At 37.5% G+C, this 18,864-nt stretch overlaps 1 long non-coding RNA gene across 1 annotated transcript in view; it reads left to right on the forward strand.

Annotated features, from left to right (window-relative positions):
* The first annotated feature begins 8,714 nt into the window (after positions 1–8,714).
* Positions 8,715–18,864, forward strand: part of LOC123636939 — a 199,684-nt gene continuing 189,534 nt past the window's right edge. The window contains exon 1 of the long non-coding RNA XR_006734708.1: positions 8,715–8,803. This is a non-coding gene — a long non-coding RNA (uncharacterized LOC123636939). The remainder of the gene's footprint in view (positions 8,804–18,864) is intronic.

The raw sequence follows: 18,864 nt of genomic DNA on the forward strand, positions 1-18,864 counted from the left end.
TCACATTGTATTATTATAGAACAAGCTTTCAAAACCTTTGAAATCCAGTGGGCAGCATAATACCATGGTTAAAGGATATGTAGGGGTCATGAGTACAATGGACTAGGAAGTTTTGCTACTTACTGGCTGAGCCTCTTGTTCTTCATCTGTAAAGTGGAGAGAATAATACTTTCTAATACCATTTTGGTTGTTACAATTAATACAGTACAAACAAAACTCTTAGCACAATGCCTGATGTGTGGTAAATGCTTCCTAAGTGGAAACTGCTATTAATATGTACATTTTTATTTTGTATGTCTATATAACTCATAAACTATGGTATTTATTTGAGGTCAGTGAATAGATATTTAGATTATATCCACTCATAATGTCAGTCCACAAATACTGATTGATTGATAACTTATATGTACTAGACACTGTGCTAGACCCAAGGGAAAATGATGAACAAGAGAGACATCCTTAAAGAAGAAATTGTGGGGCCAGGTATGGTGGCTCTCACCTATAATCCTAGCACTATGGGAGGCTGAGGCAGGAGGATCACTTGAGGCCAGGAGTTTGAGACTAGCCTGAGCAAGAGGGAGACCTCATCTCTACAAAAAAAACAAAAGAGAAAAAGAAAGAAAATTTAACCAGGCATGGTGGCACACACCTGTACTTCCAGCTATTTGAGGGACTGAGGCAGGAGGATCGCTTGAGCCCAAAAGTTTGAAGTTGCTATGAGCTATGATGATCCCACTGCCCTCACACCAAGGCAAAAGAGTAAGACCTTGTCTCAAAAAAAAAAAAAAAACAAAAAACAAAAAAAAAAGAAGAAAAGAAGAAGAAGAAGAAGAAGGAGAAGGAGAAGGAGAAGGAGAAGGAGAAGGAGAAGGAGAAAAAGAAGAAGAAGAACAAATGGTGGTTCCTCGGAGTAGTATGGTGAGAGAGAAAAAGCAAACAAGGAATTTCAGTAAATTACATTATAGCTTCATTGCTTGTTAATTCCTATCAGGCTTGGTAGCTGCTTTGGCCCGTCTCACCGTAGCTATCAGTTTAGAAGACCAGGCTTTGGTATCTGTGAATTTTATGTACACATGCTTTGCTTTGAAGTTGTACAGACCTTTGCCCTTTATTTACATAGCTCTCCATCGAAGCATCTCAAGCACTTAAAATTGGCTCAGAAACCTAGTGTGAAACTTCCTAGCTGAGAAGAGAAACTAAAAATGTACTCTACCTGCTAGAGTGTTGACATAGTGGAAGATAAAGAAGCAGGAGAAAACTAACCTCCATTTTCAAAGATACCCTGTGATGTCCTGTCCTTTATTTTCCCTTGCCTGGGTATAGTTTCTTCCTAATTGGCTTTGCATCTGATAAGATGAACATTGAACATTTGCAGTATGTTTCTCGTCTGTTGCCAATTACAAACTACCGATCTTCAGCAGGGCCTGCCATCTTTGCATTCAGCACCAGCCTTCCCCCATTCTATTTGGATCTACTGGCTTAGTACCAGGCATGGAAACATATGAAGAAGTAAAGGAGAATAAATAATCCTGTTTAGTTTTCTTGGAGCAGAAAGTGTTTTGGAGACATGAGTACCCCAGAGGTGCCCCGTTTCCTTTACCTTTGTGAAAGGAACACCCTATGTTTTAAATAATGATTCATGTGGTATGCACCATATCCAAAGAGTAAACGCAGAGATGAAAGCTTCTATTTATTCTGTACAGTGAAAATAGAAATCTGGAAACAGCATCTGCTTCTCATTTAAATGTATTTTTTTCTAATTATTTAGATGTATAGAGGCATCAAGCCAGGTTTCAATCAACAAGAAAGGTCTTGTGCTATCTAAACAAAATCTCATGCCTGAAGCCACTGGTCATAACACTTAGAATAGCTTAAAGCCCTCAGCATGGTTTTTAATACAAAGTAGTTATAAAGCCTGGGTCATGAACAAAGATATTATTTTAGTTTTTAAGATCAAGTCTGAATATATAGAGTAATATTGCTAGAAATATTATTTCCTGATACCTAAAGATACCAGGTAATTAAGCTTGGTTCAGAGTCACCTTACCTTTTGAAGAATAAACCCTGGAATCATGACTTCTCTCTCTTGTTTTTAACAGAGAAGAATAAAGATTGTTTGGTGCTTTGGATGATTTGATTATATGGATTAGTTATTAGGAGCACTTGGAAGGATGCAATGCCTCAAATATCAACTGATAGAATTATGGCTCCCCCAATTCTGTGACCCACAAAATAAGAATCTCAAATAGAGAAACTCTGTTTTTTCAGAAACTCTGAAGCTATTCATAAGTGCACACAGGCAAATAAATACACTAATTTAGGAGAGAAAGCAATTGGACATTTTGAGGAAAGGGCCCTAAGAACCAACAAGCCTTCTGGACACCCAGATGTGGGAGCCCAGCCAGTGTGTTAGATCGGCGGCTTCCAGAGGGGTCTGCTCTGCACAGAGGATCCCACAGCCAAGAAGAAGACAGAAGCAAAGCAGGGTTTGAATGAGGGAAAGAGAGGGCTGGTCCAGATTGGTTTAGAAATGGTGTTTGCAAGGCAATGTTAGAAATCGAAACTACCCCTTCATTTGGCGTTAACCCTTTCTTTCTGTGAAGACAAGGCTTCTAGTGTCCCATTTTTTTTTTTTTATTCTATTCTTAGGTGCTACTCTGCACAGTTCTGACCTCATATTGATGTAAAAGAAGTTGATCTGTCTCCTAATTATTCTCCATACCAACCTCTGGCTGATTAAAACTAGAGGCTGAAAGGATGTTGATTTGGGGAAAATCGTGTTTTCTATTGTTTTTCAGATAATTTTCGGTATATTCTTTTGATGTAAATTGAAAATTTTTATTTAAGCCTCTCTCTCTCTTTCTCCCTCCCCTCCCCCAGTTTGCACTCCATACCTAGTTTAGTCTTGTTTTAGTAGCTCTCCAACCTACTGCACTCATGACCTTCTCTGATATATGATAATTGAATTTAGAGCAAGGGTTTACATTTTTGTATTTTTTTTTATGATTTATAACCTGCCTAATTTCAAAAAGGATTTGAGGCAGCAAGAGTAAATGGCACTGGGAGTTAGATGGATATTTTTACCCTGCATTTGGCCCATATTCTTTTAGGCTGCATTTCCATAACTCTGAACAAGGATCATATTTGGATGACCTTTGTCAGGGGTAGAATTCACAGAATTGCAGAAGGTGGAAAATGAATTCCTCAGTATTTACAAAATCACCAGAGCATGTCTGAATGAATTAAATATTTCCAGTCTTGGTAATGGTTCTACTAATTATATTGTTTTATACTAAGATATGTCTCCTGTTCTGGATCGGGAGAAGATAGAGAAGATTTAAAGTGCCTCTTGGATTGCTGTGTGACTTTGGGCAAATTACTGATCACTCTGAGCTCTCAATTCCGTGTCTGTTAAATGGAGATAATAAACCAATAGCATGTTTATTATGGGATTGTTGCAAGGATCAAATGAGATAATGCCCCTATAAAAGCTTAGAAAACAATAAGTCACTCTACATTATGCAGTCAGTGTGGGTGAATGCTTTATTTACTTCAATCTCAGCTTCATATGGGAAGAGAGACCAGGCCCTAGCTCACTGGGATGCTCTAGGAAAAGTGCCTCATTGTGTTTGGGCTTTATTTATTGAATGCATTTGAATGAGTGATCATTCTAAGAGCAGAGAGTCATTCAATTTGATTTCGCAATGGGGTGATGGGTGAGGCTGGAAACTACATTCTCAAATGCATTACCCAGAACACAGGAAGCAAAACCACTTTTTAAAAGTGACTCATCTTTAATATCTCATAGCAGTTTTGAAATACTTCATTCATTCATTTTTATAGCAAACTCTTAATTGAGAATGTCATAAACTGCTTTGCAGAGAGAGGCAATCACGACCTGAAAAATTAAGTGGAGTAATTTACAAATAGGCTTTTGTCTGGCTGAAGGTTTCAGCTTATTCAGGATTCGCCTTTAGGTTATTTTAGCAACACATGCTCCATTTTCCCCACCCCATTGGCAGTATGTATTTTGGGTGCCCGATATATGCTGGAAATGAAAACCAGTTTCTCATATGTTGCTTTCTCCTGGTCCACATTACAAAGTCTTTCCGACCCTTTTATTCTCAAAATCAACACTATCACTTTCATCCTTCAAGACCCCTCATTGTCTCACCTCATCTGTCTATTGTTCGAATTTCTTCCCACGTGGGTCCTATGTTGTGAATGTGTGAACACTGGGCCCACTTCCAGCCGTTTTCCATGAAACCAACCTTGACTCAAGTCCAGAGTGAGTTCTTCTTCTCTTAATTTCTTTACAATTTATAGTCTACATAATTTAGCACTTTAAAAATATATCCTTTTTCCCTTCTTTTTATTAATAAAAGTATCTTGTCCCTTCTTTTCCCCGACCACAGTACAAGCTATATGAAGAGTGCTGACTTCTAAGTCAGATGAACTGGGATGAAATCCTAGTACTGCCATTTACTAGTCGTGGCCCCAGGGCACCTGGGGATGATAATAGTAATTACTGCACAGGGTTTCTGAAGGGGCAAAAGAGGCAGCTTATATGAAGCATAAAGCACATTGTATGAGCTCATTAAATTCTTGTTCCAAGATTAATTTACTGATTCTTCTCTAGGAAAAGCTTTCTCTTTAAGGAGAGGAGGGAGAGAAAGGACACTCTCTCTCTTTTTAATAACCAGGGACATATGTCCCAAATTTTGTCCCCCAAACTTATTATCCCTTAAACTATTGAAGATTCTGTTAACTTGCACTTGTTGTCAGTCTTGCAGCTTAGTCAAAAGTTAATTGCTTTTGATTCATCTAACAGATCTCAACTGAGCTCCTACTGTGTGTCAGAAATTATGATTGACACAATCAAGAAAATGTCTTTTAACTTCTATAATCCCTGTCTGCAGATTTATGAAATTTTTTATGCCATGAATTCATATAGAACTCCACCCCCCCATATATACACGTCATCTTAAAAATTAAGCTTGGACGGGAGGAAGAAAGTATCTATGGAGAGAACCCAGTGGATTATAGCATTCAAGATAGTTTTCAACAGGCTCAACAACTGGGATGCCATTTGTTCCAAGTATGAGCCACACTCAACTCATGTCATCCTATGGCTATGATACTTACGTTAACTTATTTTTGTACACAAGTGACTATGCCTTACTTTACGTCATTTGAGCCCCTTTGCCTTTATGTTATTACATGTGAATTTACCACTTAAACTCACAGTTTCTAGTTTTCTCCATTTTATTTTTCTGCATGCAATCCATTTAGTCATAGAAAACATTGAATCAAAAGCAATATTTAGCTAGTCTAACAGTAATAACAATCTACTGCCAAAGATTTTTGACTAATTCATCTTTGTAGAGGCCAGAGCATTCATAGTTTTCTAACTAGGATAAAATAGCTTATTTAGACTTAAAAGACAAGAACAAAGGAAAAATGAGTTTGCCTTGATGATATCAAAAATTCAGTAATTTTCCATCTCTTCCCACTTGTAGTAACAGATAGCCAACAGATTATTATTGACTTTGGTAGTTTCATAGAATTTTCAAGTTGAGAGATACTGTCGAGTCACCTGTTCCTCAAATTGTGGTTCATGAGTCCACAGCATCAGCATAATTTGGGAGCTTGTTCAGAATGCAAAATCGCAGGCCCACCCTAGACCAACTGAATCAAGTTCTGTATCTTGACAGAATTCGCAGGTGATTTTGAAGTTTCTGAAGCACTGCTCTAATCCATCCCCACCTCTGTCCTCCTTTTAAGAGATGAGAACATTCAAACTCAGAGTTAGTGCAGAGCTAAGTTTAGCAGCTCAGCCTCCTGACTCCAGGGTTACTGTTCTCTTCTGTTCTCAGGGCAGGTTTGGTAGCTTCCTGGCTCAGGGTGGATGTAAGCAGCTGCTGCCCTGTTGCTTACTGTAGGTCTGGACTTGTCTTGCCTTACTTTCTTGGTTGATGTTGATGGTCTAGGAAAGAAGACTACAAGATTAGAGAATGTCTTTTTCTTTAACCCCCATTCCTCTTGTGTGGGAAGCCATTTGGTTTATCATCCTGTATTGCATAAAGCCTCCAAAATAAGAGTGAAGCCTTAATGAGGCCCGAACCCTTTTATTGTCTTTAATTTTATATGTTTGTCAGCATCTATGATAGGAATTTTACCATCTGACATTCTTTCCCTAAAGCACAGCTCACGATTGTGTAGTGCATCTCCGTTTGTACAAGGAGGATGGAAAAGGCTGAGCCAAACCCTGTTAACAAAACAGTCCCCTGAAGGGCTATAATATTGCTCAGTGGTAATATCATCCCTATGCATTTTATCTTGTACATGAAATCTGGGCTAATTATCATTTTCTCATACAGTACATTTTAGACCATTGTGTTTTTGTGTCCCTGCCTAGTTCATTAAGCAGGGTTTTACAGCTCCTCCAGTAACAGGATTGCTATTGACACTTTCATTAGACCCATAATTCAAATGCTCGTCTGCCTTCCAAATGGAAGCCTCTGAGTCCAGAACCACAATCTGGCCACCGACCGTATGTTGGCTTTTAGAACTGTCATAAACTCATCATCACATTCAAGTTCTTGAAGGGTCAAAATCTGCTTTCTTGGTGAACTGTCTTCATCCAACAAACAGTCAACGTGTTCTCCAAGAATAGTCAGCCAAGTTTTCTCTGTCGCTCTCTGAAAACTCTTCCAGACAGTTCTCAGTATAGTGTGACTATAGCACAAATAATCAGTGTCTGTATTTAAATATTAATTCCCTGCTTCATTCATTCACTTATCCATTCATTCACTTATCCATTCATTCTATTACTTTTGCCATTTAAAACCAATATACCAAATATTGTGGCAGATGCTGTAGTGATTTAAAGATGAATAAGATGGTCTCTCTGCCTTGGAGTATCTTATAGTCTAGTAGATATGTACATAAGTCACTATCCAATTAAGTGGAATGTGAAAATTTTCACCACTAGGTTGCCAGCAGTAAGAATGGCTATGGTTATAGATCCCTGTGCTCTAACTAAGGGCTATTATCAACACTGTTTTTTCACCAATGGTTCAAATGGAAATAGTCTAGACTGGACTAAGTAGAACTGCATGTATACACACACACACACACACACACACACACACACACACACACACACACATATATTCAGTATATCACTGAATATAACCTCAGAAACAGATGAAGTGAAGTTCCCAGAAACAATTGTGATGAGCAATAGAGAAACAGCAATTGTTTCAGTGGTCATGAAAAATAGTCTTTGAGTTATTAGTAGTGTTTTATTTCTCTCACTAAAAAGGTTCAAGAAGAGGTTCAATGTAAGTACTTGATTTAATTTACAATAAACGTTTTAAGAGTACCTGCTAGACATCAAAAATTTCTGCTTTTAAGTTTTGCAGAAGTAAATATCTTGGGCCTTAGTTAAGAAGCAGGAAATCTGAGCAGACCTATGTGGCATCATTGTGCAATTTAGGATTTCAACCTTTACAGAATGCTTTTAGGTATTCAATTGAACAGACAATTGTGGACCATATATTTCAACGTACACTTAGATATGTTTGGTTTAAAGACGGCTACTTGGGTGCTTCACTTTTGCTTTGGGACCAGTCAGATCACAGAGAAAAAAAAATGGTTTGTGGTAGTTTCATCTTCCTGACATCTATGCTTTTAAAATGTAAAGAAAGAGAGGAAGAAATGGAAAAGACAAAAGTATAGCCTTGTACCATTTATTCAATTCCTTTCCTGGGTCTTGACCTTATCTGAGCACACACCTTGTATTACCCACCTCATTTGGTTTCTTCCAACCAAACTCATAGTTGGGTTCCTGAAACAAAAATGTCCTCTGCTAGAATAGACCCAGACCATTAAGCAGAAGGAGGGTGTGAGGCTGGACTCCACTGCTGATTGGGGTAATGTGGCTTCCTTTTACAGTAATACTGCTGTGCTATTGAAAAATAACTTCAGCATTCTTTTCAGTGCTTTTCATTCTGCCTCGTGTGCCTTCATAAACATGTCCAATCGCGTGATGGAGGTCAACGACAGTGTAGGGTTTAGAATTTGTTGCTTGGAAATCACACTCACTTAAATACCTGAATCTGTCCATCAGCTGTGCCATAGCTTATTCCAAGCCTGTGCAGAAGAGTGATTTGCAATCTCCTTGCTTTTCATTTCAAGTAGCATCACTCACTTTAAGCCAGATATTCAGGCCTCTTCAGAAGCCTCCGGGGTGAAGGACAAGTAAGAAGAAGCTTATCGAATCTTTCACAACTGTGGCCGGCTACATCTACTCCTGCATCAAACCCAGGGCATCTTTCTTTGGTATTTTATTTTAAAATCACACATTCTTCCTTTTATGTGACAAATAATAGGGACTTTGTCACATAATTTCACAATCCAGATGGCTCTTTTGTGGTTCTATACATTTAATTGATCACTATCCAGGTTGAAGTCTGGGCCAGAATGTCTAGGGTGGAAGCAGAGGACATCATGTTTATTTTTGCCAGACCTTCTTTGAGTTCTCTTCTCTCCTCTTCTGTAAACTCAGGTTGCATAACTACATTCTGTTTTCTTTTTTCTTTTCCACTTACAGGGACTTACCAATTTGGGCTTCCTCCAGGAGCTGAAAACCGATTACAAATATGAAACAGATTTCACTACTGGACTTGAATGCCACATTAAAAAAAAAAAAAAAAAAAAAGCTCCTCAAAATAATTGAAAGAGATCTTCACCAAGGAGTAGCTGCAATGTGAATGGCAGGGTATCAAGGAAGTAAGAGGTAAATATTGAATGAAAACATCTTTGCTTTATGGCCAGATATATTAAAAATATTCTTCCAGACTAAAGGTAGCATTCCTTCTCAGGTAAGGGTCAGAGGATGGAGGATATTTTCTAATCAGCAAAAATACCAGATGACCCAGGCTGTTCGGTCCCTCAGTCTATCTGTCCAGCTATTAATTTTAGAAATATTACAGGTTACTAGATTCATTCTAAAAACATCATTTTGGAGGAGCAGGCTTGCTTAGTAAAGGAAACATCCTCCACAGAAACACTCATGGGGACATTTGACAATTTCTTATGCTTCAGAAATTTTGGTGAACCATCTTGAAAACCTATTTCCAGATGACAAGGGATCAAATAAGGGGCAAAAGGCAATAAAGCTCTTAAACCCTATTTATCTTGATGTTGGAGAAAAGTAAACAAAATGAGGTGGGCTCCCTAGAATATACAGAGGTCATCAAGGGTAGGTACCTGCCATTTTAGCTTTTCCCAGGGAGAAAAGAGGGAAACACACACACACACACACACACACACACACAGCATATATGTTCACACATGCAGTGGTCTCAGTTGCTTCTTTCTCCTGGCCTATTCATTTTCTGGCTTCATCTCTTCTGTTCTGCCTGGAAGGGTCTACGAGTTGCCAGATTCATTCCCAGGGCTTTTGTGAAACAGAATCTAAAGAATGGGGAAAGAATAGAAGGGACAAAAGCCATGGTGACCTATTCTCCTGAGGAAAGCAGTGAGCCCGGAATACAGCAAAGAAAGGCATTCAGTCCCCCAGAGCAAGAAGACAGAAGCAGGGTGGTGGTGGGAATACCCAAGGTGTGAATGTGGGGAGACTCCAGTGAGTGACTGAGGATATGGCATGAGAATCCTGGGAGATGCGGGGAGTGATTTTGGGAGAGATGATGGAGATCGCACAGTGAGCATGCGAGTTCACAGAGTGAGCTATTCAGAGAGAAATGGTATTTGAAAATGAGAGAAGATGAGAAGTATTAATAGTGATTGCCATGGACTGTAATTCTTGGCTCTCCTTTATTCTTCAATGAATGAGTAAAGGATAGAATTCCCCAATTTTAAACGAAATGTCAGTTCAGGTCTGAACACATGGGTGCAGCCTTTGATAAGGTTTCACCCACAAAGCAACTCTCTCACTGGGTACTCTGGCAATGAGATTTTTTAAAAAAGAAATCATAGCATCCTCTCAATGCCCAAACCTCTGCTTGACCACTGGTTTTCCAATTCTCTTCATATGGCCTAGTTTATAAAGTGCAGATCTAAGGAGTAGCTGTCCTGAGCTTTAGCCACTAAAGTTAGGAACCACTAACTAGTTGCATGACCCAGGTCATTCATCTAAGGTAATGATGTGCCCTAGTTATGAACACGGGATTAGGGAGTCACAGATTTTGCATAAGTTATTTAACCTCCTTTAGTCATTGTTTTCTGTAGCTATAAAGTTGGGACATTAGAATAATTTCCCTTGTGAACTTTTTAATGAAATAACGTATGTGAAGCTTGATAGTAATGAGTTCAATAAATATTAGCCACCTCTGTTATAATTGCTATTATTGTTATTGGCAGTGGTGGCATTGTTAATCCCTGGCTCTTCTTTAAAATTAGAGGATAAGATAAAATTTCTCCTATGCTCTTGTCCAGCTATAAAAATAATTTCTATAACTCCTGAGTTTAGGGACACCTTACACAAAAAATAGACAACAGGCCATGAAACAACTCTTTTTCACCCAAGTCTCTTACAGATATTCAGGTTATTTCAAAATGCCACTCCCTGGAGAGGGCCCAACATTTCATTTACCACATGTTTTGCCCACTTCAGTATCTGGCTTGGTACTACTTACATACTTGTATTCTGAATAAGAAAAAGAGATCAATTTCTTCCCTTTCCGTCTGTAACTAAACTCTACTTGAACTACTGATGATTTACCCTTTAGGTATGGAGACGCTACTTAGTAGTTCTGCCATTTCCAAAGAACATAGATATTCTCCAAAGTGTATTGTCCTTTTTCTTTTTTCCCTACAGCTTCTACTTCCTCTTTCCCCTTCTTTTCAAGATTTTAGAACCTTAGTTCTGCGATATGAAACAGACTTTCTCTTTCAAAGACTTCTAAGCTATTTCTTCTCTTTACTTCATTTGCTTGGTAGCATCTTGGCCACAGGAATATAATACTGATAGAGTTGTTGATTGGTCCCAGAATATATCACAGTCCCTAAATACATGAAATTAAAAAAAGAAAAAAAAAAAAAGAAATCAACATTGTTCTGAAAGGAAGGTAGTTAAAATTCAGAAAGAGAGATTCTTTAATTAACTTAATAAAATTACTAATGGAAGCATTTTAACTGCTAAATTTAATTTACTTGTCAAGATATCAGGCTACAAAGAGGAGGGAAGAGTAGGAACTCTGCTTTCCATTTTGATGTACTCTATTATAGAATAAATTTGCTTAAAATGAAATATATCACCAAAAGCCATCAATGACATCTTAATTTGGAACAGCCAGTTGAAAAGTAATTAGACTATGAAGCAATCAGTTCTAGTAAATCAGTGTTTCCCTTTACATAAACATACTTTTTTTTTTCTATTTATATACAGGAAAGACTAGACTTTCAGGTAGTAGGCAAGCAAAGATGCTGATTCTTTTGGCTGTTGGTGTTTCTACTTTACATTACCAAGCTGTCAAAACAAAATGTTTTATGATAGGATTAAAAAATGTATAAGCATCTGATTTGATTTAGTGTTTATATTTATATGTTGAACTGAGGAGAGTTTGCTTATCATAGGGGTTTAAAAGATTTACATTTGTCTGCTTCTTACTTCCAAAATGCTTTCCAGATCCACAGGCAGACCTGACACCTTACTTCAATGAATGCAGCCCAGTCAAAAATCAAACAAGAGCCCTGCTTTCCCTGCAGGGTCTCTCCTAACTTGTATAAATAAACACAGAGAATGTGGTTGCTAATGAGACATCGTTTGAGACTGAGGTGGGAGTGGTTCAAATTATCTTTTTGTTTAGTATCTGAAACTCACTGTTAGAAATTTCTCAAATTATAACTGACCTTCCTAAAAGTGTGCATGTTTGCTTATTATTATGAAAAGCTGATAAGGGACATGGGTGAAACAGAAATAATTTATATTTAATTCGATTAGGAAAAGTTAGCATGCTTTGTTAAAGAGGTATCAAAAATTTTCAAATCAAACTGTTTTACCTTAGGAAATATTTTTTGTATGTACCTTTTTTGATCACCTTAGTACCCTTATGAAGAAGTTGTTTTCATCTTCATCTTACAGACATGGAAGTGGAAGCCCAGAGAGGTTAAGTGTTTTGTGGAGGCAGCAGAGGTAGTTAATGGGAGAGCTGGGGCTAGAGTGAGGGCTTCTCGGCTCCTGATGCATTTTCCACAACATCTGCTTCTGATGTGGAATCCCATCTGTTATGTGCTGAGGGGAAGAGGTGTGAGAAAAATAACTAGGGGAGATATCAATCACTCAGCAAAATATTTATGAAGGACATCATTCAGATATTAGGGGTGTCACCATTGTCACCAGCCCCGAAAAATCAGAGGGGATGATGAATTATTCCAAAGAGAACATTAACTCAGAAGGTAGAGACTACCTTGCAATGGTATGCTTGTGTTCACGTGTATTATTCCCTAGTGGGAGAGAATGGCATGAGAGAGGAAAATAAAGGACAATTTTATAGGGAGTGAAAATGAGCCTCACCTTGCAATTAAGAGAGAAATGTGGGGAAGTCTCTGAAACACAGTTCTAGGATCTGCCAGCATGCAAATCACTTAACAGTATGCAAATGACCTGGCCCTAATAGAGTAAATCATTTCCATTCTCTCCACTGCCTATTTAGAAATGTGATCATTGATAACAACGTTGTAAGGCACTATTCCTCATTGGAAAGAAATCTAAAATGGATGATGCAATGGGAGTAAGTATTAAGTTTCATAATTGTAGATAGGTGTAAAGTAGTCTAAGACAATACAGTTAAAGTATAAAAGCCTCCAATGCACTGTTGAAGTGAGAGAACTGGGCAGAATACAGGGACTGCAGGGTCCCTCTGCCTGTAAGAGTCTAGTAAAAATACAGCCTGTTATCCCCAGTGGCTGCTCAAGATCCGTGTGTAACAGGACAATTGCCTTGAGAGTGGAGAAGGCAAGAACTATATAAAAATAGACAGAACAACTTAAAGTTAGCAAAAAAAAAAAGATAAGGAGCACAAAAGTGGGAAATGAGATATTGCTAGTAAAAGAGGTTAAATGGAGTAAGGAGGTCTTTTATAGATGTATCAAGGGGAAAAAAAGTGATCCTCAAGAGAAAAAAAGACTACAGAATAAATAAGAAGAGGAAGGCGTGAAATTAATGATGGTTCAGATATTGACCTTCTGCTTTAAGTCAGTTTTTAAGAGAAAAAATGAGAGGAAAATTTGGACAGCTGGAAGGCAATAATGACTTTTAAAAATAAGTATTGACTAAGAGGATGAGGGGGAATTTAGAAAAAAATAAACATTGTGGCATTTACAGATTGAAAGTTTCAGATAATATGCTTCCTAAGGAATTAGATTCCCTACCTACTAACAATGCACAGACATGGAAGAAGAACAATATGAACTAGAGAGATGTCAGAAATGCCTCAAAACAAATTTGTTTCATATAACAATAAAATAATGCTTGGGGCAGGTTGGGAAGGCAAATACAGGACAGGCTCCCTAAATGTTGCATAAATTTTGGGCATATTTGGTTACGGCTATGTAGCAGTTGCGATTTTTAGAAAATCAGTGAAAACTTTCTCCTTTTATTCAGTGAGAAAAAAATAAATTGGATATCCCCATACAAGTAATATGTATTGTACATACTTTAAAAGTACAAGAGACACTGTCATTATTTTATAGTAGAAAATTATAAAAATGATGTAGTCCTTATTAATTACATAACCATTAAAATATTGATTACAGTATGTACATAGAATTGGGAAATTCAGTGTACAATAGAAAACAAATTATTTGAAAGGAAATTTCAGCTCCTAATAAAATTTCCAGTTTAAATCCTCAAATCTAGCTAGTTAATTTGAAGATACTTGGGAATAATCATTTAGGGAAATTTTGGTTGATATTAGGCAATGTATTTGTGTGGGATAAAGACACAGTGTAAGTAGTGGAATTTTATAGAGAGAATGATTTATTAGAAGTGAATTCTTAAGGAAAGATAGGCTCTTAGAATATTTGCTCCGGAACACTTTCTTCAGTGTTCCTGCCTGTGGGCTGTCTTAGTTGACAGACTAGGTGGTGGGACTCAGTGGCTTCTTGGTTTCTCTCATTTTCAGTGTTCTCTTTTGTTGGCACAGGGTCCTCTTCAGTAGCTAAATTCGTGTGAGATTTGTGGTGTAGCACTCTGCTGACACACTGTTTCTAGGCTCTGCAAGTCCTGCAACACCTGCCCTGGAGCAGCTCACACTCACTCCTAAGTCAAACTCGTGCTTCATTGCTAATTGAGTGCCAGGCAGACATTCAGTGATGGCAGACAGACAGGTGGCAGAGATGAGACACGGCCTCCTCCTTGAACAATTTATGGAATTTAGATACAGACAGGAAGGAAGTGAGGAAAGAGCAGTTAGCCCAAAAGTCCAGAGACAGAGAAGCGCATCTGCACAAGGGGAGGATAAATAGTTCTTTTCTGTTGGAGCAGACCCTTAGAAGGTGCAACTGTGATGTGGTAGGGCCTTTTTGGGGAACTAACTGAAGACCTGGACACAAATTAGGGCTCTGGCTTTTGGGAAAGCCATTTTATCTCTATAATGCTCGTAGTCTCTATTTGTAGGATGGGATTCATTACCCTGCCCTGCAAGGTGCTGGGCCCCAGTATGGTTGTGTGGTTGAGGTGGCCATGTGATCAGCTTCCAGCTTTCTTTTTTTTTTTTTCATTTTTAAAACATTTTTAATTTTTTCATTTGTATAAATTTATGGGGTACAACTGTAATTTGTACCCCATATATAGATTGCATAGTGGTGAAGTCAGGGCTTTTAGTGTATATATTACCCAAATAACATACATTATACCCATTAAGTAATTTCTCACCATCCACCAGCTTCCTCTCAGCTTTAGTAGTACTTTGCTTTCACAGGGATTCTATTCCAGAGCAGTTACTTTTGTGTCTAGTGGCATCTGATTCCCTGGCACCTTGCAATTAAGCAATTTCCTTTTTACTAACTTATTGTTTAATATTTCTTTAAAAGTTTTTAAAGCAGCTTTAATGTGTTGTACTAACTTTCAATATGTTGTAACAATCAGCCCAAAGTGGGATGGGAAAAAGATAACCCGCTTCCTAGTTGGATGATGACTGAGCTATGAGGACAGGGAATTTATGCTGAGAAAAAGAGAGATTTCATTCCATCCAAGGAAGGACAGAAACAGTTTCTGACTAGATTAGTGGCAGATTGTGCGTGAGAGGTATGTGGACACAGCTGATTCTTTTACATACATTGGACCCCAAATCCAATCAAGGATATCAGCCCTCCTTACTAAAGAGTGGTTTGTGAGCACTATGGAAGGAGAGCAGAAGGGATAGAGAGAGGAAGGAGAAAAAGAAAGTAAAGAAAAGTGGGAGGAAGGTGGAAAATAACAAAGAAAATAAAATAAAAACATATAGGAACTCGAATAGTTTTTAAGAACCTATTTTGGACCAGGCGTGGTGGCTCACACCTATAATCCTAGCACTTTGAGACACAGAGGTGGAAGATCACTTGATCCCAGGAGTTCAGTGCAAGCTTGGGCAACATAGGGAAACCTCGTCTCTACAAAAAATTTAAAAAAAAATTAGAGTGGGATGGTGGCATTTGCTATAGTCCCGAGCTATTCAGGAGGTTGAGGCAAGAGGGTCACTTGAGCCCAGGAGGTTGCAGTGAGCTATGATGATGCCATTGAACTGCAGCCTGTACAACAGAGCAAGCCCCTATCTCAAAAAAAAAAGAAAGAAAGAAAGAAAGAAGGAAAAGAACCTATTTTAAAGCTATGTCTTTTTTTTTTTTTTTTTTTTTTTGAGACAGAGTCTCACTCTGTTGCCCGGGCTAGAGTGAATGCGGTGGCATCAGCCTAGCTCACAGCAACCTCAAACTCCTGGGCTTAAGCGATCCTACTGCCTCAGCCTCCCCAGTAGCTGGGACTACAGGCATGCGCCACCATGCCCGGCTAATTTTTCCTATATATATATATATATATATATATATATTTTTTTTTTTTTAGCTGTCCATATAGTTTCTTTCTGTTTTTTTTTTTTTTTAGTAGAGACAGGGTCTCGCTCTTGCTCAGGCTGGTCTCGAACTCCTGAGCTCAAACAATTCGCCCGCCTCAGCCTCTCAAGTGCTAGGATTACAGGCTTGAGCCACCTCGCCCGGCCTTAAAGCTATGTCTTTATCATTTGGGCATAATTGTCCACAAGGAAGAGAGACCTTCATTTCATGTCTCCCCCCGGCCTTTTTTTTTTCCTGCTGCTCTTCTCTATAGATTCTCTATTTAAAACAACCTCACCATCTTTATTGAAAGATTATGTGCAGTTATTGATCCTTTTTTTGTTTGGTTTTAATTGGGAGTTTTAGTAAAATCATTACACATACGACATTTTCATTGAAGTCTTTAATATCTTAGTTTCTGTACTCTAGAAGTTGATCACAGACTCCAGGAAATCAAAGTAGAATGTGCACCAATGTGCATTTAGGAAGATCTGAAACTACTTAATAAAAACTTAGATGCTAATATTTAACAACTAATCATAAAAAAATAAAGTCCTCTTAGTTGGAACCAAATTCATTAAAAATAAGTCAAGTTATTTTTCTCTCTGGCAATTATATAGTATTTTTAAAAGATTATTTTAATCTTTTCAGAGTATTTTAGCTAACTTATGGTTCAAAGGGCATGAAGAATAAAATATACACAATAAACAATATATAATAAATAATATATAATAAAATATGTACAATAAACAATATATTATAAACAATAAGTATGAGAATACTACATATCAAAACTTATAGGAGTCAGCCAATGCTATAGTTAGAGGTGAAATAATAGCCTTAAATATTTTCTTTCCTTGGGGAAATAAAGAAGGGATAACTACAAATGAATTAAAACTAAAATTCTGGAAATCAAACAAACATAAACCCATGGGGATGAAATAATAAAGATAGAAACCGGAATGAGAAACTGAAGATAGTTAATGTAATTAATTGCTAGGTGTTAGGAAAATCTATTGTATTTTTAATTTTATTTTAATAATATAATATTTACTTATAAATTATTTTGTATTTATATATTTATATGTAATAAGCTATTTATTAACTTGTCAGTTATAATAGGGGGTCCACAAACAAAATTGGAAATGAGAGCATGTCTCTTAGAATACATTCAAGGATAATAAAAATTATGAGAACTGTGTAGTTATGTTCCAATAAATTTGAAAATCTCAATGAGATGAAAATATTTTGGAAAAATATAAATTACCAAAATTATTTGAGAAAAACGAGAAAGAAATAACTAAAGTGGTGGCCAGAAATGAAACTAATTAACTAAATAAATAAGGTTTTTACAAAGTGGTTAAAGTGTTAAAAGTATTTCCTCTAAAACAAAACAAATCCTGGGATCCTCAAAGGCCAATTAATTTTAAGTTGTTCCTAAATATAGAAAGATATTGAAAACTGCCTAATTTATTTTATGATGTTAACATTACTCTGTTACCAAAAATGGAGAGAGATAGCTATATTATACAATAGAAAAATCTACAGAGCTCCTCCACTTATACATAAATATAAATACAGAATAGGAAATAAAATAATTCAACTGTTCATAATATGAATAGTCTTTCTGTCATGGTGGGTACATTTGGGAAAGTGGTGAGGAGGTCACTGCATTTTTTATTCTTTATCAAAAGGAGATTCACTCGTGGAAAAGTGGCAGGCAGGTTGGAGTAGCTTCATCAACTCTGACAAAAGATCACAGAAATAATTAGAATGTGTTTTCGTGAAATGATTTGATTCTGCATATTTTTGCTTAAATACAGGGATTGGAGTTAAAGTCAAGAAATAGTCATGCTTTATTTTTTATTGCTTATAGTATTTTCAAAGTTAGCATTTATTTCACAGAATAATTATAAATCAGAGTTCTGTATTAAATCCCCAATATAAGCAGACCATGTGCTACGCACTGCACATGGTTCAGAGAGTTGAAATTAATTGTTAGTGGCCATCAATCTCATGCATAGTGGGTACCTTCCTTGCATTTATTTGTTAGTGATCTGGCTCATCTTCTCTTTCTACCCTGTGTCATACCCATTTAAAAGGTCTCTCTCTCTCTCTCTCTCTCTCTCTCTCTCTCTCTCTTCCTCCCTTTCACCTCCCACTATTCTTTTTATTGTTTTGGGAGTTTGGTAAGCAGGGCCTTTGTCAGGAGAAAACTGAGTGGCACCCTCCTAGAGAGGAAAACGCTGCCTTTAAATGCCGTTCTTAATTTATGGCTAAGAGCTGCTATGGTACCTGTGTGAGGTTCCCACGAGAGTTTACTAAATGTGTCTCTGCCAATACCAATGACCGAAAGAGACCTTCCATTAACTTTTGAATTAGCCAAATGGGACAGAGCTTAATCTAATATGTGTTATTTCATTTTCTAGGTTACTTGTTTTAAAGGAAATAAAGTATACTCATAGGCTGTCTAAAACCGTCCTGGGAGATGTGCATGGAAGGACTCCATCTAAACAGTATTGGCTTCTGATAAAGCTGGGTGCATGCCTGAGGGCCCAATTTAGCTTGGTGGATGCCTTTCTCACAGTAGGCAAAGCAAGTTCCTAACTCCAAAGAGCTTTGAGAGAAATTGCACATTAGTGAAAATGATGAGTGCTTGCACTGGAGTTGTAAGATGCTACGGATAAAGGGGCTTTTTTCTCTAATGATAGCTCTGCCGATGCCTACTTGAATTCTACTTGGAGGTGGCATTCCTCACAGTGACCAATCTCTTCTCTTGGGCCTGGTCTGGCCAGCTCTAGGAACAGT

This window comes from Lemur catta, chromosome 4 (genome assembly GCF_020740605.2).
Source record: "Lemur catta isolate mLemCat1 chromosome 4, mLemCat1.pri, whole genome shotgun sequence".
Lineage (NCBI taxonomy): Eukaryota > Metazoa > Chordata > Mammalia > Primates > Lemuridae > Lemur > Lemur catta.